Here is an 18941-nt window from a genome sequence, read left to right as displayed (position 1 = left end):
GGTTCGTGTTTAGGACGTCGCTGTGTTACTGCGAGGTGCAGCTGTGACGCCCGTAATGCCCTTGGAGATGCTTGGTTAAAATACACGCATGTGAGGGCGCCTGCGGGGCTCAGTCCGTGAAGCGTCTGCCTTCGGCGCAGGTCGTGATCCCAGGGTCCTGGGATCCAGGCCCGCATTGGGCTCCCTGCTCAGTGGGGAGCCTGCTTCTCCCTCTCCTCCCCACTCATGCTGTCGCTTTCAAATAAATAAAATCTTTTTTTAAAAATAAAATAAAATAAAACATCCGCACGTGTGTATGTACAACCAAAGCGAGCACGGCAGACGCGGACGCTTCTGCCCGCCAGGCCCTCCCTGGCAGCTGCCCGCCGGGCCTTGCACCCCCGCCCCGCTGGCCCCTGGGCTGCAGCCAGGCGCACCCTCCACCGGGGACCCCTTTCTCTCAGTCTCCCATGCTGGGAAGAGAAAGACCTGGAGTTTTATCTCGAACTGGGGAGAAAGGATGCACAGCTCAGAGTGGAGCAAGGAGGGATTCTACTTCCAAACATCTCTGGATCCGTTTCCACCCGGCGCTGACACAATCACAGGAAACTCCTCCACGCTCAGCGGCCCGGAAGGCGCGAAGCCAGCGTGTCTCCCCTCTCTGCACTGGCCCTCGCACACCCGGCACAGGGCGCCTGAGGAGCTGGGGATCCTCCTGGGCTGAGCTCACACCAGGCCCGACCAGGGAACAAGAGGTCTTAAGCACTGGGGCCAGAAGCTGCCAAGCCGGGGACTACAACGTCCCAGAACGGCCAATGAGAACGTCAAAAACAGATAAGGCAGCGTGAAGTCACTTGACACCTCAATCCTGGCTGCTCCCCCCAGACCCCAGCACGCTGGGCAGCAAGGGTGTGCTTGGCCCAAATTTAACATCAAAAGCGAAGGGGGCACGGGTCACACAGAGGTCTGGGGCGAGATAAAATTCCAGACAGAGGGTGGCCTGGAGAGGCGGCCTGGAAGGGAGGAGAGACCGCGGGGCGCAGTGGGGGCCGGCCGGCCAAGCAGGCCGCGTGGGGGAGCGTGTGCTGCAGCGGGCTGACTGGGAAGCTACCGGTGGCCCAGAGCAAGGACACAGGTCCCATTTACATCCTCAGAAAACCCCCTGTGGCTGTGGGCAAGAGACTACAGGCAGGGCCGGCCCTGCGGGCGCAAGACCTCAGTGGCCAGTCCCAGCCTGACTTCGACGCTTGGCTGTCGCCCTCCTGAATTTCTCCCGTCTTAGAATGAGGAGCACTGGGGCTGCCCCTTGCCCTGGGCCCTGCAGGCCCTGCCGTCCGGCCTGGCTGCTCAGGACCAGCACGGAAGATGGCGGACAGGGGCAGCTCGGGACAACGGTGGTGAGGAGGGGACTGGATGCGTTCCGATGACAGAAGCAACAAAACTCGCCAAGGACGAGGAAGGAGGAGCCAAGTACAGGGAAGGGGAGACGGAGGGCGCGGTGGGTGAGGGGGGCTGTTTGGATAAGACTGTGGTCGGACTTTGCAGATGAGGTGACTTAAGGACCCTGAGAGGCGGATGAGCCTGGACCATCAAAAGAGGGAGAGAGGAGAGACGTGATGGGGGAGCAGAGGCTGGATGGAGCCGAGGACGGGGCCCCAGGCCTGAGAGAGCAGGCAGGCCTCTGAAGCTGAAAAGAATCACGAAAATCAGTTCTGCCCGAACGTCTCCGGAAGAAGTAGCCCCGCCCATGCCTTGCCTTTAGCCTCTAGGGTCACTCACACTCACCGCCTCCCAGAAGTGGATAAAGTCACCAGGTTCACAGCCACTGGTTACAGCAGCCAAGGAAGCTCAGCAGGTGAGCATGCTTCTGGAAAGCTCTTCTGGAAAGCTCTTCGCGATTTCCATGCATGTGACCTCCCCAACCCCAGGCCAGCCCAGGCCCCCTCACGCAACAGGAACCCTGGAGCCCCCATCTCCCCGGCCCATTCGATCCGAGTGTCACTCGACTTCCAGCCACACGCTCGGCAGGCAGGAGCCACAGGCCTAGACCTGGGCCTGGCTGGGGGCTCCCACCTCCACCCTCGCTGCTCGCCCACACCAAGCCAGGCAGAAGAAACAGGGCAGCATCCTGAAGCCAGAGGCAGCCGGGGTGTCCATCGGGCATACCCTTTAACAGGAAGGGCGGCCTCTCGGTGGGTTCCCTGGCAATGACTTGCCTGAGCCAGGCCCCAAAACCTCGGGCAGGATTAGAAAGCCTCCCCCCTCCCTCTCTGCTCCTCACTCTGAGGCTAAAAGCGGGGGGCCAAACGCACCAGCAACCACCAACCGACACCCTCCAAATGGGTGAATTGCAAGCACGTGACTACATCTCAATAAAGCTCTTCATTTTTTTTAAGGTCGCTTGTTTCTTGACCCGATGCCCTCCTGGCCACCTGCAGCCTCACCTGGAAGCAATTGGACTGCAGAGCCTGGGGGCAGCATCCCAGCTGTCCTGGGCAGTCTTGGGTCACGCCTCCCCACCCCGGAAGAGGAACAAGCATCGTCAGCCCAGGGATGTGTCCCAAGAGCAGAGACTCTGGACTGGACTGACCGGGGCTACCTGCTGCCGTCTGGGTCATTCTCTGGGTCATGGTCACCTAGGCCTGGGAAAGCCATCCTGGGTTACCAAACCACACACGCTGGCACCTGACCCAGGATCGTCTTCAAAGGCAGGGACTCACGAGCTGGGGACAGGCCACCCTGGCCACCCTGTCCACCCTGAGGAGTCCTCCACCACCATGGGCACCGCACTGCCTGGCTGGGTGGCCGTGCTTCCCACCCCCAACCCCACGGCTGCCACCCCCTCGGGAGCAGAAGGCTCTCGCTGTATCTGGACTTCAACCATGGGGCAGAAGCCCCGCAGATCCTGACAGTGGGGGTGCACCAAGCCGCAAGAGCCGCCCCCAGGGCTGGGTGAGAAATGCCTCAGGGATGAGCCCTCCCCTGCCAGGGGACAGCCCCTCAGCCAGCACATGCTCTGTCCGTCCCTATGGGAACCAGAGTCGGGGATAAGAGGGCTGCCCTGGCCCGGAGTCAGATGGGCTCGGAGACTGACCCCAAGGGATGATGGGGCCCAACAGCAGACATTTTCCAGAAACTGAATGGGTGGAACCCGCAGCTTTGAGGTTTTGACATTCAGTGTGCTGGAAAGCACGTCCTCGGAGCAAATGTAAGCTTACGAGGAAGGTTAACCATGAGGGAAGGATAACCTTGAGAGATATTTAAATCCACTTATCTTGAAAAGTATTAGGGGCCCCACAACATGAGGGGTGAACCTTCCCTGGGGACCCCAGTCCTTCCCGGCGAGGCCCATCCCCTGCCCCGAGGGGGCATCTCCCCTAGCTCTCTACCCCGGGCCCTTGCCTCCCCCTGCCCGCCAGTCTCCGAGCCAGGTGGTCTGGCCATCAGATGAAGCTTGAAGCTCAAAGCTCCCAGCCCAGCCATGGGCTCCCTGGCCCACCTCCACATGGCTTCTGTGCCAGCAAAGCACGGCTCCCGACAGGGGGCGACAGCAGAGGGGCCCGAGAGGGGTCCCAGGAGGGGCTTCCACTCCTTCACCAGGGATCAACCTGGAACCTACTGCGGAGGTGACACAAGGCCCCCCCAGCCCCCGTTGCCCCGCCAGCTGCGCGGGCCGTGACCCACGAGCAGCTCTGCTTGGGGTCGGGGCGCAGCAGGAGACCGAGTACGACGCCCTCTGTGTCCTCCTCCTCCACCAGAAGCACCTGGTACACCCCAGGTTCTCCACAAGGCACGGGCACAATCCCTGACTCCCGGAGACCGCACGGCGGGGGGTTGGGGGGACACCACCTGCTGACCCCAGTGTCACGAAGCCTCCGCTTCGTGGAAGCCTCTTCGTGGAGCCTCTGCTTCCGCTCTCTGGCCCGAGGAGCCCCAGCTGGGGGAACTTTGGTGCTGACCCTCCGAGCAGCGGAGAAATGAGCCGGTGGGAGCAGGGGGCCCAGGAGGACAGCCCACGAGGGCAGGCCATGGGCGGAAGCCTGGGCGCAGCCCGGGGAGGACGCCAGACTTGCTCCAGCATGCTCCCACCGACTTGGCCAACCGGAGATGGTCACAGAGACAGAAGGGGACAGAGCAGGCAGGGCGTCTCCAGAGGCAGGAACAGAGGCAGCCAGGGCCAAGTAAGAAAGGCAAGGTCTAGAGCCGCGAGGAAGGCAACATGGCTGGACCAGGTTCCCGTGGCACCGAACAGGCGGGGAGCCCCGGGCAACAGGCCGAGGACCAGCCTCATGCTGGTGTGAGAGTTACACAAAGTCCAAAAAGCCCAAACGAAGCATCACCCCGTGCGCTCAGTGCTGTGGTCGGCAATGACAAACCATGACAGACTAATGGCTTCAAACCTCCGAACGTTAGTAACTTGTCCTCTGAACGCCAGAAGTCTGTCCTGGATGGCATGTGGGCTGCGTTCTTTCTGAGCTTCCCTGCCTTTTCCCGCTGCCAGAGGCCCCGCCTCCCTGGCCCGCACCGCCCATCTCTCGGACTCCCACCCTCCGCCACCCTGTCGCACCGGCCCTTGTGCCGACCCAGGAACATCTCCCATCTTGGGGGCCGTCACGTAATCCCAGATGCCAAGACCTTTCTACCATGCGAGGGAATGCAGTCCCAGGTCCCCGGGAGTGGGCTGTGGGCCCCTCCGGGGACACGGTTCAGTCTGCTGCAGGTGCTGTGGGAAAAACCCATCACACAGAGAAAGAAGGAACGGTCACCACATAGCCCCAACCCGGAGACTGCTGCCGCGGGGTCCATCTCGGGGAGATGCTTGCTCAGACGGAAGCACTTTCTAGAAAATCGGAAACGGGACGGAGCATAAACGGGCCCACAACCCCTGGTGTCCCTGCAGTCTACACAGGCGTGGACAGTGCCCTGCCACCGAGAGGGAAGAGCGCCCTCCTCAGGCCGCAGTGTTAGATCCGCTGTGGGGGTGGGGAGCCAGACACAGGGACGGGGTCAACAGGAGCTGTGCCCGCACGTGCGACCCCCGCAGACAAGCTGCCCTGCAACTCCACGTGGGCACTGGGGGGAACGGGACCCGGGAGAGCCGCTGCAGAAGCAGGACACCAGTAACTCAAAAGGTGATGCAGAGAGGGACCCCATGACCCAGCAGCTCCACGCGAGGCGTCCCCCCAAGAAAACCAAACCATACGTCCGCACAGAAACTTGTACGTGAATGTCCACCGCAACCTCAGAGTCCACTGACGGATGAACAGCTACACAGAGCGTGTCCCCCCCACACGCACACGTCCCGCGGCCGTGAACAGAAGCGAGGCGCTCGCATGCGTAGCCCCGGGGACAGACCCCAAGTCCACAACTCAGACACAGACACAGAAGGCCACAGGGGGCGTACACATGTCCACATGTGTGACACGCCCTCAACAGGCTCCTCCACGGACAGGATGGGGGCTCCCCGGGGGCTGCGGATGGGGAAGGGGGGACTGCTTCCTGTACCTCACACATTACAAGATGCAAAGTTTCTTGGGGTGATAAAATATTCTGGAATTAGGTGGTGGTGATGACGGTTGCAGATCTGTGCAAACATACTAAAAATCAGTGAACTGTATACTTTAAAGGGTGACTTTTTTTAAAGATTTTATTTATTTATTTGACAGACGGAGATCATAATTACGCAGAGAGGCAGGCAGAGAGAGAGGAGAAAGCAGGCGCCCTGCTGAGCAGAGAGCCCGATGCGGGGCTCGATCCCAGGACCGAGATCATGACCTGAGCCGAAGGCAGAGGCTTAACCCACTGAGCCACCCAGGCGCCCCCATAAAGGGTGACCATTATGGTACGCAAATTACATCTGCGTAAGAATGAATTTTTTTTACAGAGTCCACAGCAGCCTACTGGGGACCTGCCAGGCCGCAGTAGACCAGTCCGGTTTGTCTCAAGGACTCCGATCTCCTCGAAGGCCCCAGGCCTTTTGGAGAAGGAGTCAGTAGCTTCATTCACGTCTCCCCCGCTCTGCCAGAGAACCTTCTCACACCTTCCAGTCGTGGCGCCCAGTTTCTTCAGCTGTAGAAAGGACCGACTGTGGGCGAGGACAGGTCAGGACGAACGCAGCGAGGGACCACTAAGGGTTAATCTAGCCACGTGGGGAAGCTATGCTCACAGAACGTGTCCCATGGATCTGGGTGCAAAGAGGAGAGGGTGGACAAGTTCTAGAGAACTGGTTGCCTTACAACAAAGCACAACTTCTTTTTTTTTTTAAGATTTTTTATTTATTCAACAGGCAGAGATCACAAGTAGGCAGAAAGGCAGGCAGAGAGAGAGGGGGAAGCAGGCTCCCCGCTGAGGAGAGAGCCTGATGTGGGGCTCGATCCCAGCACCCTGGGATCATGACCTGAGCTGAAGACAGAGGCTTTAACCCACTGAGCCACCCAGGCGCCCCACAACGAAGCACAACTTTGAAGGGTAAAAGCAATCAATATCTTAGGAGACACAGAAGAAACCCTTTCCAAATCCCCCAGCCCCAGCGAGCAACAAGCAAGCCCAGGTTAAGGACGGTGCACCTTTTCTCGACAGGACTGCACGGTAAACACTCTTGCCTCGGCAGGTCACACTGTCTCTGTCACAACTGCTCATTCCGTTCTACCATCGTGAGGAGGAAGCTGACAGAGACGACATGTCAATGAAAGCTGTATGCTGATAAAACTTTATTTACAAATCCAAGCAGTGGGCCAGATTGGTCTGTAGACCAGTTTGCTGACCCCAGAACCAGACGCCCAAAGTTTACCCTTTAAGAAACAAAACCTCTACTTCACCCCTTCTAAAAGGGCACCTGAGTCCCACTGCCCATTTCCCCGAATTCCGAAATCATAGCGAAACAGAAAAAGCCACGATCCAGCCCATGCTTAGTCCTATCGGCCTTGTGGCCTTGGAGATCAACCCTGAACACGATTCTCAGACCACCGGAACAACCAACGTGAAATGGCCGGGGAGCACACAGGACCGTTCATCCCACACTGACCAATCCTCCACGAAGGTCACTGCCACACCCTCAACCCTGCTCCCTGGATGTGAGCTGGGAGGTGATTAGGCCGTGCCCTGTCTTCTTAGGAGCAACAGCCCTGAACCACCATCAGAGGCACCTCCTTAAAACCCTCTGTCCCCTTATTTATTAGGAAAGTACGGGGAGCGGGGGCGCCTGAGGGGCTCAGTCGGCTAAGTGTCTGCCTTCAGCTCAGGTCATGATCCCAGGGTCCTGGGATCAAGTCCCACATCACGGTCACTGCTCAGTGGGGAGCCTGCTTCCCCTCTGCCTGCCGCTCCCCCTGCTTGTGTGTATGCGCGCACTCTCTCTCTGACAAATAAATAAAATCTTTTTTTTTTCCCTAAGATTTTATTTATTTATTTATTCGACAGAGATCACAAGTAGGCAGAGAAGCAAGCAGAGAGAATAGAGGAAGCAGGCTCCCTGCTGAGCAGAGAGTCCGATGCAGGGCTCGATCCCAGGACCCTGGGATCATGACCTGAACAGAAGGCAGAGGCTTTAACCCACTGAGCCACCCAGGAGCCCCTAAATAAAATCTTTTAAAAACCAAAAAAAGAAAAGTACTGGAGGAAGTAGAAAGCTTTAAAGCCCAGAGCCCCTGGGCAACAGGATTCTTTCAAAGGTATTTCAAAAACAATTCTGCATTTTTTTTTAAAGATTTTTTATGTATCAGAGAGGGAGCAAGCAAACAGACACAAAGCAGGGGGAACAGCAGGCAGCGGGAGAAGGAGAATCAGGCTCCCTAGAGAGCAAGGAACCTGATGGGGGCTCTCGATCCCAGGACCCTGAGATCATGACCTGAGCCGAAGGCAGAGGCTTAGCCATCTGAGCCACCCAGGCGCCCCATAATTCTCCATTCCTAAAGCTCCCAGTCACCACTCCACTGTGGCGGGTCACCATTTCCTGTAGGGCATGGGGATGGGGTGAGTATGTCCTTCGATGAGCCCAGAAGCACCGTCCCACCTGTTCTGTGTGACACAGATGAGGCCGCTAAGCCGGGTGATCCCAGCATCCCCCAAAATGCACAACATCAAGTGTGGCCCAGGCATCAGACGCTGAAGGACCAGAGCACAAACGTGAACATGTGGACTGGAGAAGAAACAGCCGCAGAACAAACCCCGGACCGGCCTCTAGGCTCCTCGGCCTGGACCCTGGACACCCGTAAACTCGGGACCAAGCAGGAGCCGCCATCACCCAGCAGGGCGTGGGCAGGCTTGGGAGGGGCTGTGGCCGGCAGCGCCCTGCTCTCCTGCGGCCACCTGGGCCCAGGGGCCCAAGAACTTACTTCGGAGACCGGTTGTAGCCAAGGCCGTGAGGAGAGGTGCCCCGGGAACTGGCACAGGTTCCTTATCAGGTCCCAGCAATGGTGACGGTTCCTAAAATGCAAAATAAAAGCGCGATTAACTAAACGCACGTTTAACCTTAAGTCCAGATTCCACTCCGAACAGCTGCCCATAGCCCAAGGAAGTCGCCTTCACTTAGACGTTTCCAATTCCTTGCCGATTTGCAAGAACACTAAAATCCATAGCTATAAGCGCTTTCCCCATTAAAGTCCTCCCGTGATTGCCCATTTTAAGCTCAGCCCCTAAAAATCAGTAGCAGAGGAAGTGAGAGGCACCTCGAAACAATCAAATTAAACCAAAGAAGCTTCTGAAAACCTTAAAGTACGGGCAGCCTCTGAGAGGTTTATGAGAAGTTCTGCCTCCTCCAAAGCGCCACAGCCACGAAGGCAACCCTCCACGGAGGAGAGTCACAGGGACAACACCAATGCCCAGCGGCCACCACCCGCGCCCCCAGCAGACAGAGAGCATACGGAGAGAGCAGAGCAGGGGCAGCACAGAGCCAAGATCCCACAGGGGGCAGGATCCCAACCACCGACTTCGTAGCTGGGCAGAGGGACCCCCAACACTGATTGAACAGTTGCAGGACAAGACTCCCGACTTTGGGTGTAACCCCAAGACCCTTGACAGTCCAGGCCGTGGCCACTACCTTGACTCTCCCACCCTCCCTGCCCCCACCTCTCCCCAGCCCCACCCCCACTCTGTGCCTTCACGAGCCTGCCATCCAGGACACCAATGTCCCCCACGACCGGTCTCCCTGGGCAAGGCAGCTCCCCCCACGGGCTGTTGCTTCATTAAATGCAGTTTCACACACTTTCGCCACATAACACAAGCTTCACCCACACCCCTCACGGCGTGCGATATATGTAGGCTGGAATTTTCTCTTATTTTTCTCTAGTTTTTAAAATTCCTGGGCATGACCCCATTAAACAGATCTCACTGGCATTTAAAAGGTCAGGCCCTGGTTTGAATGACAATAGCAAGCTGTGGCATTGCTGGACCTTGGACTGCACACACCTTCTGGACGGGGTGAACCGCTGGGGGCTCTCCCGATGGCTCCTGGGCCGAGATCTCCCACCTGTGCGGCTGAGCCTTCCCCGCTCCACAGCCGGTGGGCACCTGCCATTGGCAAGGCTGAAGTCTTAGGATGTGAGGACTGGGGAAGCTTCCAGGAGCTGTGGCTGGCAGTCACAGCACCCAAGATGTCCAGGTCCTAAACCCATCTGTGGCCACGCCCCCTTTCCACAACAAAAGGGACTCTGCAGGGGGTGTTAAGTGAAGGACCCGGAGAGGGGAAGAGGATCCCGGATTATCTGGGCGGCCCCAAGTCCCCACAAGAATGGAGCAGGAGGCTCAGAGTCAGAGAAAGAGACACAACAACAACACCAGCAGAGGTCACAGAGACACACCGCGCAGAGGGAGGAAGGGGCCATCAGGCAGGGAATGGGACACGGCCTGGAGCCTCCAGGGGGAGCCCGCCCTGCCCACCCCCTGACGGTAGCAGCCAGGGAGACCCAGGTCCAGCTTCTGGCCTCCAGATCTGAGATCATCACTGGGCGCTGTTTTTTTTTTTTTTTTTAAAGATTTTATTTGTTTATTTGACAGAGAGAAATCACAAGTAGATGGAGAGGCAGGCAGAGAGAGAGAGGGAAGCAGGCTCCCTGCTGAGCAGAGAGCCCAATGCGGGACTCGATCCCAGGACTCCGAGATCATGACCTGAGCCGAAGGCAGTGTGGCCTAACCCACTGAGCCACCCAGGCGCCCCATCACTGGGCGCTGTTTTAAGTCACTAAGTCTATGGCTCCAACAGCGCAGGGAGACTAATGCGGCAGCTTCGAGGTGCGTTTCCTGGATTTCAGGGGGACTGAGGGGTCCTTCCATGTCCACGGACGGCACAGGCTCCAGCGAACTGCAGGCCTCCACTTTTCGCTCCTGTGTTGATGGGACCCCGGGTCTCCCTCATCATTCGGAACTGTCCCTGTGGGGGCTGTTTCTACGCCGGGCATGGGCCGCCCCTACCAGTGCATGGCCGGAAAGACAGAGAGACCCCCAGGGCCTGGGCTTCTCAGCTGGACAGACCTCAGTCTGCTGCTCCCCAGGACTGCCAGGCCACCAATGCCATGGGTCCTTTGGCCCTCATGCTCTGGGGGCCAAGAGTACTGACCCCAATTCCTGGGTCAGACCCGGAAATAAGGCTTCCATCCACTCTGACCCATGTCCACAGTGGACAAGAGGCGAGGTTCACCCTCCTCCACGGCTGGCTGCCACCCACCCAGGAGGCTCTGGGATGCCAGGGCCTGGCCTCAGACATGGCCACAGGCCCACTGGGCACAAAGCAGTCTGGCGCTGAGGCATCAAAGGGCCCCAGAGTGTGAGCCAAGCACGGTGACTTCCCCCCAAATAGAACACCATGGAAACTGGGAAGAATGACTTCGCAGGGGTGACACCTGACTGCCCACCTCAGCCAGGGGACCAAGGCCAACGTCTGCAGTGACCAGCCATCCCCTGAGATGGCATCAGGAGAAGGACACTTGACTCAGGGGTCCTCCTCCCCAAACCCATCCCCCCCCACGTCTCACCATGAGAAAAGCCCCAGACAAATCCAGGGAAGGGGCTTCCTACCAAACCCTGCCCCGTCCCCTGCACCACCATCAAGGGGCTCCAAAAACCAAGGAAGTCTGAGAAACAGTCCCAGCCCAGAGGAGCCCAAGGAGACGTGATGACTCTGTCATGTGGGAGCCTGGGACAGGGGCCTGAGACGGAAAAGGGACACGGGGGAAACTGAGAAAATCTGAATAAATTGTGGAGTCTGCTTACTAAGAGTGTATCGACACGTCCGCTAACTGCAACAGGGTCCCCGTCCGATGGAAGAGCCCAGCAGAGATTCATCAGGGGACGGGGTGGGGCGTAACACTCTCAATTTCTTTGCAAATTCAAAATGGTTTTTCTTTTCCTTTTTTTTCTTTTAATAAAGTCTCAGTAATTTTTTAAAAGAAAACAAAAGAGAAAGGCCCAGGCAGGCTGGGTTTGATGCCTCCCATTGCCCAGGCTGGCCCGGCCCAGCCGCTGACCTCACTGTGGGTCCCGGGAAATCTGGGGCGCTAAGAATAGAACCCGGGAGGGGAGTCCAGTTGCAGCAAGGTGAGAGCCTCCAGCGACGGCCTGAGACATCAGACATTGAGGCCCCTAAAAGGCACAGTCTGACCATTTTCTCTCTTGAAGAGGTTCAATCTGGCCGTTAGAAGATGTAGCTGTTCCAACGTGCCCACTGCGAGCAGGCAGGCACTGAAGCGGCGTGCAAAGCAGCCTCTGCAAAGGGCAGGCAGGTGGGGCCAGGAAGCAGCAGCAGCAGCAGGAAACAGGGGACGAGCCAGCTGTACCTAAAGGTCGCGGTATTAGGAACTGCCACCAGCTGGTGGCATCTCCGGGGACCCCGCAGGCTTGGCCTCCCCACCCTGGGTGAGGTAGTCCAGTCCCCTAGCCCTATCAGCTCTCAGCTCCCCGGGGCTGACCCTCAGGTGGGTTCGGAGGGCTGGCCCCCACTAGACCACACTGCCCACTCTTGCCCTGGAGCTGCTCGTGGGGTTCTGAGAGGCAGAGAGCTGAGCGGGCAGCCTCTGGGCCAGACGGGAAAGGAGCCCTTACCCTACTCACACAGCGACCTGACCCAGAAGAGCTTACTGTCTGCCTGCTCTTCTACAGCCACGAGCCCCAAGGGGCAACCCTTCTCAGGGGATGCAATCATGAAGGAAGGACACAGGACCCCCAAGAAGGCATGCCCGATGACCAAAGCAAGGACAGTTCAGGAAACAGAATAAATCGTGATTGTACTAGACCATAAGCCCCAGGATATAACAAATACGTGTAAGTCTTCACCGACGCAAAATGAAAAACACACCATAAACAAGGGAGAAGGAACTGCGCTCTTCCACAAAGAATTCTAATCAGAATACGGAGAAGCAGCGAGGCTGCCGGAGAGCTGCGGTGTGAGCATCAGAGTAACAACTACGGCAGGGAAGACCCACAGAGGGGCACTGCAAGGGACAGGCAACAGTTTGAGAGGAAACAAGGTATTTGCACAGTCCCCAAAGGGAAAATTCATAACTTTCCAGTGGAGGCTCCTGGCCGGCTCCTCCATAACCATGGGATCGAGCCTGACATCACCAGCACAGAGACACACCAACATCCTGCACGGAGAAGGCAGCTGGCCCCAAACTGCGTCACCTTCCTCTGATTCCAAGAAAACACCGGACAGAGCCAAGTGGAGGGACATTCCGCAAAATCCCTGACCTCTGCTCTCTAAAAGCGTCAAGGTCACAAACAATCAGGAAAAACCGAGAAACAGTCCCAGTCCAGAGGAGCCAGGGGAGACTTGAAACTAAATGCATGACAGGGTCCCGGATGGGGCTCTGGGGAAGAAAAGGGCCATGCGTGTGACCAGTAGGGGAATCCGAAGAAATGCTAAATACTATTCCTCCATGCTCTTGTTTACTTTGGGTCATTCTTCTCCAGTTACGCTAGATGCTAACACAGGGAGGTAGCAGAAAAGGACCCGAGAACTCTCTGTACTGCCTTTGTAACGTTTCAATAAATCTAAAATTATTTCAAAATAAAAACTAAAAAAAAAAAAAGTAGCAGCAGCAGCAAAAGAAGAAGAAGAAGAAGAAAAAGCCAACCTTTACCTCTGTCCTGTGAAGCTCACTGCACAGCAGGGTTTAGCTGAAAGAGGAGAGAGGCTGTAAAAAGATCCAAACTGATAAGAAAAGAAAAAGCAAGCTGACACCACACTACCATCGAGTTTCAGGACCCGATAAAGACCAACCTGCCGAATCCAAGTTTCAGATCCTTCCTGTTTGAAAGCGAAGAAAAAGCGACATATTTCCTCAATCTCTGCATACTGGCAAAAGAGCCTCTTATTTACAAATAGCTCACCAAATCCCCATATCCTCACAGACGCCGCAATCCCACTGCAGAAGTCACGATGGCTCCACTAGGGAAGTGGCGGGCACCCCAGGCTGTCTGGATCCCTACTATAAGGGTCTGGTCTCATTGCATGGTAAGAACCACATCATATTCCTCAACGCCCACCCCCGAGACCAGATCTAACTCGGGTGACAGAACCACAGTAAGCAAGATAGTGTGGAACCAGCATAAAGATGGTCACGGAAATTAGTGCAAGAGAGTTGACATCAGCCCAGAAATAAACCCATCCTGCGAAGCCAAGTGATTTTCAAGGAAGCTGCCCAAATCATTCCACAGGGAAAGAACGGTCTTTTCAACAACGGGATATCCACGGGAAAAAGAAATGAAGCTGGACCCCTACCTCACACCACATGCAACTCAGCTCAAAAGGATCACACACCTAAACTCGGGAGCTATAACTGTAAAACTCACAGAGGAGATAACACACGACTGCAGCCTGCTGACCGTGGGTCAGGCAATGGTTTCTCAATGCCACACTAATAGCACAAGCGAAAGAGAAAGAACAGAGAAATTAGACTGTGTCCCTCGAAGGAAGCGGTCAAGAAAGGGAAGACCACCCAGGGAATGGGTGACGGTATCTGTGGATCTTCTATCGCCTCAGGGACTTGTATCCAGAACATATAAAGAACTCTTAAGGATCAACGATGAAAGATAACCAGATCTGCAAACAGATGAGAGATCTGAAGGGATGTTTCTCCAAAGAAGATCAACAGCCGACCGGCACATGACAAGATGCTCGACACCACAGCCACAGAGCAAGGGAGGAAAAAAAGAACCCAAAACTCCAGGGAAAGTGATGACAGGGCAGTCGGGGCCTGTCACTGAGGCGACAGAGCCGTATCATTGTGAGAATTACACTTGTCACAGCAATGTCATGTCCCTCTATGTTCTCTCAGGCTTTCTCCCTGGAGAGCACGGAAGGGTCAGGGTGACAAGCCTGGGCTCCAGAGACTTGGGCCCAGCTCCAGCCTTGCGACCTGGGCTAAGTTCCTACTTTCTGGGCCTCGGTTTCCTCATCTGTAAAGTGGGGTCACCATGTTAGTGCTCTACTCATGCGATCGTGGGGGGCTAAATGAGGCAAGTGACAGAAGGGCTTAAAGGACTCCCTGGCACACCATAAGCCCAATGGCAGGTGTTTGAGGCCTGGTCATCAAAGAGGTTCATGCAGGCAAAGGAGGCCAATCTGAAGACACAGGGGGCGGTGAAGTGCCCTCAGCATGCCCTCAGCATGCGCCCAGGAGCCAGGGCAATCTGGCAACCCTTCTTTTACAGAAAACCTCCTTCCAGCCAGCAGCCCTTCAGCCTTACGTCTGGGACACACAACCCACCCATCCACCCAGACTCCTCTGTAGGACCTTCCTTTGCAGGAGCTGGAGCCCCAAGGGCCGCCAACAACTTGGCTCCTGGCAGAGGAGGAGGAGGGTGCAGGGTAAATAAAGACTTGGGAGGGGCCCAGGCCTGGTGACGGTCCCACCTAGGTGCTGTGAACCATGAGATGCCTCGAGGCGAGGTGCCCGGGTCTGCGGACCACACAGCCCACACTGCATGTTGGAGAGGAAGAAATAGACAAGTCTTTCTCAATGGTGACCTCCTCCAAGCGGCTGGGGACCACAGATCAGGGATGGAGGGAGACAAGAGTGGCGCCTCACAGCACTGAACAAGGATGGGCTTTCAACCCACGGCGCCTGGACAAGCGGGCAACAATCTGGGAAAAGACAGTCGGACCCCTACCTCACACCACCAGCAAGAATGAGCTCCAAATGGAGGAGGGATCTGCTTGGAAAGCATGTGACCATAGGAGTACTGGAAAAAAACATGGTAAATTCCCCTCCAATTCAGCATACGAAAAGTTTTCCCAATTAGCACTCCAAATCCAGAGGCAATAAAAAAGGAAAGATCCGTAAACTTGACTATATCAAAAACACACACACTTCTTTGGGCAAAAAAACAAAACCAAAAACAAACCCACCCCCCCAGGGGAAAAAAAAACATTAAAATATCTCATTGCAGGGTCACCTGGGTGCCTCAGTCCGTTAAGCCGCTGACTCCTGATTTCAGGTCAGGTCATGATCTCTAGGCTGTGATCTTTAGCCTGGCCGCGGGCTCGGCACTCAGTGCAGAGTCTGCTTGAGATTCTCTCTCCCTGTGGCTCTCCCTGTGCTCATGTGCTCTTTCAATCCCTCTCTCTAAAATACATCAATAAATCTTTTTTTAAAAGAGTCAAAATGCAACTGGGAAACTCCGAGCAAATATTTACAAACAGACCACCAAGGGCTCATCTCCCTAATGTACATTAAAGTTTTAAAGGTTGGTGGTGGGGGTGACTGTGTGGCTCAGTGGGTTAAGCCTCTGCCTTTGGCTCAGGTTATGATCCCAGGGTGTTTGGATCGAGCCCCACATCGGGCTCTCTGCTCAGCAGGGAGCCTGCTTCCCTTCCTCTCTCTCTGCCTGCTTCTCTGTCTACTTGTAATCTCTGTCAAATAAATAACTAAAATCTTTAAAAAATAAATAAATAAAATAAATGTTGGGGGGGGGTGCCTGTGTGGCTCAGTCAGTCAAGCATCTGCCTTCAGCTCAGGTCATGAACCCAGGGTCCTGGGACTGAGCCCCGCCATCGGGCTCCCTGCTCATCAGAGACCCTGCTTCTCTCTCTCCCTCTGCTGCTCCCTCTGCTTGTGCTCTCACTCTGTCTCTGTCAAATAAATAAAGTCTTTCAAATAAAATAAATAAATAAAAGCTGGGGGGGTGTGAGTAAATCCAGTTGAAAAAAGGGTGAAAAGTATGAACAGGCAGTTCACAGAAAAGATATAAAAATGGCCCCAGACATGTTAAACATGGCTCAGCCTCACTCCTCATTCCAGAAATGCTAATTAAAAACCGCACTGAGGGACGCCTGGGTGGCTCAATGGGTTAATCCGCTGCCTTCAGCTCAGGTCATGTTCCCGGGGTCATAGGATCGAGTCCCGCATCGGGCTCCTTGCTCAGCAGGGAACCTGCTTCTCTCACTGCCTCTGCCTGCCTCTCTGCCTACTTGTGTATACTCGCTTACTCTCTCTCTCTAGCAAATAAATAAAAATCTTTAAAAAAAAAAAAAAACATTGAGACCCCACTTCTCACATCTTTCAGATTGGCAGATAATTTTAAATAGAACAGTACATCCTGCTGGTTGAGGCTGTGGGGATCAGACCTGTCATCCCACAGGGCCGACAGGAGTAAACCCACACCACCCTGGGCAGAAACTGACAAAACACACCGACACTTAACTTTTGACCCAGCAATCTCACTGCTAGAAATCCACCCTGAAGACATTCTTCCAAGAATATGAAAACACCTAATACACAAAGGCATTCACTGCAGCACCATTTACACCTGCGAGACCCTGGAAACAATCTCAGTGCCCCTGCACACCAGAGGCTGGGTTGACTGCTGAGTCCCACTGCAGACACCGTGCAGAAGAGGACCTGGTCATGGTCAGGTGAGGTGGCTTCCAGGATGTGTCCTTCAGGGAAAAGAGTAAATTTCAAGAGCAATCCCCACGATGCCACGGTTCATGTGAAAAAAGTGGAGCCATAAGAAAAGAAGCCCAGGACTCACGAAATCGTTCCCTGCAGGGAGGAGCGAGGACACTTTTCTCAAGATGCCTCGGTGCACTTGGACTTGGAACCATGCTAACACCCCACCTAACTGAATGAATGAACGAAATCAGTGAGAGCTGATGGGGGGGAAGGGAATTCAACAACAAATACAAGACAGAGATAATTAAAACAGACCATATTCCAGGTAATAATAGAACCACAGTAAAGAAGAAAAGGAAGAACTAACCCAGCCCACTTTGAAACACAATTTTGGAACCAACTGCCCTGGAAATAAAAATACAACAAAATATTAACTTCTTGGGGGCGCCTGGGTGGCTCAGTGGGTTGGGCCGCTGCCTTCGGCTCAGGTCATGATCTCAGGGTCCTGGGATCGAGTCCCGCATCGGGCTCTCTGCTCAGCAGGGAGCCTGCTTCCCTCTCTCTCTCTCTCTCTCTCTGCCTGCCTCTCCGTCTACTTGTGATTTCTCTCTGTCAAATAAATAAATAAAATCTTTAAAAAAAAAATTAACTTCTCCTCCGCAGGCTTCTTCTGCTCTTGGTGATGAGGTGCGTTCTGCTGACAGAGAGGGTGTTATCAGCAAGGAAAGGGGAAGACGGCGCGAAGCCCGTGTGGGAGACTGGGACTGGGAAGTAGCAGTGTGACTCATGGGTCGCAGTGCATATACGCGGATGACCGGAAGCAGAAACGTCTGAGCGTGTGTGTGTGAGAGAGAGAGATATACACACATGCACACAGGAATGCTAAATATATGCACATGTGGGTTTACTCCCAGCTGTAGCCAACAAGAGGACCCAGAAGCAAAGACGCCCAGTGGCAATGAGCACAGTGAACACCGAGATCTTGGTTTCTAAATGCCATTGTCGGGGCACCTGGGTGGCTCAGTGGGTTAAAGCCTCTGCCTACTGATCAGGTCATGGTCTCAGGGTCCTGGGATCGAGCCCCGCATCAGGCTGTCTGCTTAGTAGGGAGCCTGCTTCCCCCTCTCTCTCTCTGCCTGCCTCTCTGTCTACTTGTGATCTCTGTCTGTCAAATAAATAATTAAAATCTTAAAAAAAAAAAATAGGGAAGAAGAGACAGCCAGCTGGTCCTTACAGCAGAACGCCAATTAACAAATGCAAAAGGCGGGTGCCTGAGTGGCTCAGTCCATTAGGCATCTGCCTTCAGCTCAGGTCCTGATGCCGGAGTCCCAGGATCGAGTCCCGATCAGGCTCGAGTCCCACATCGGGCTCCCAGCTCCATGGGGCATCTGCTTCTCGCGCTGACCTTCTCCCCTCCTGTACTCTCTCCCTCACTCACTCCCTCTCTCTCAAATAAATAAATAAAATCTTAAGAAAAAAACAAAACAAAACACCGGGCGCGGGAGGAACAAACACGGAGTCCCACCCACTGGTCTCAGGCCACTTCCCCGCCAGAAGCTACTCGCTAAATACAAACCAGACAAGAGTCCCTACCCCTGTAGGGCAGAGAAACCTCCTTAACCAAGTGATGGAGGTTAATGTCACCATAAATGGAACAAACTGACAGCGGGAGCCTCCGGATACTATATGCTAAGAAGGATGCAAGGTCCCTTCCAGGATGTTCTGCCAAAAGTGTGTAACGGCGTGAAACCATCAGACAAGCCCACACTGAGGGATGCCCTGCAGAATCACCAGCCTGTCCTCTCCCAAATGTCAAAGTCATGAACTCCGAACACAGCCTCGGGAACTGTTCCAGATTGAAAGAAATGAAAGCAGCCAGACAACCGAATACGCGGTGCGATCCCGGACTCTCTCTTGAGAATTCTGAGAATTAATTTCCTGATCTGACTCATTTGCTAAGAGCATCCCTTGTCGGGAAGAACCAAACCCTGAAGTATTTGGAGGGGAAGGGGCAGATCTCTCCAACAGTTCAGGAAAAATGCGAGAGCAGACGAGCAAACCATCAGCGGCCCAGCAAGCAGGAGAAGCGCACCCCGGGTCTGGTCTCGCAACCTCTCCATAGTTCTGAAGTTCGGT

At 55.1% G+C, this 18941-nt stretch overlaps 1 protein-coding gene across 6 annotated transcripts in view; it reads right to left on the bottom strand.

Moving 5' to 3' along the window:
- Nucleotides 1-18941, bottom strand: part of KDM4B (lysine demethylase 4B) — a 130822-nt gene that overhangs the window by 87767 nt on the left and 24114 nt on the right. For all 6 annotated transcript variants that reach the window (XM_059388723.1, XM_059388724.1, XM_059388725.1 and 3 more), the window contains one exon: nucleotides 8313-8403. The gene's annotated coding sequence lies outside the window, so the exon portion shown is untranslated. Of the gene's footprint in view, nucleotides 1-8312; nucleotides 8404-18941 lie in introns of those variants that run through there.

The sequence above is a fragment of the Mustela nigripes genome, chromosome 2, assembly GCF_022355385.1.
Source record: "Mustela nigripes isolate SB6536 chromosome 2, MUSNIG.SB6536, whole genome shotgun sequence".
NCBI classification, from domain to species: Eukaryota; Metazoa; Chordata; class Mammalia; order Carnivora; family Mustelidae; genus Mustela; species Mustela nigripes.
The sequence above is the reverse complement of the archived record's forward strand: the minus strand, read 5'-3'. Positions and strand labels throughout refer to the sequence as shown.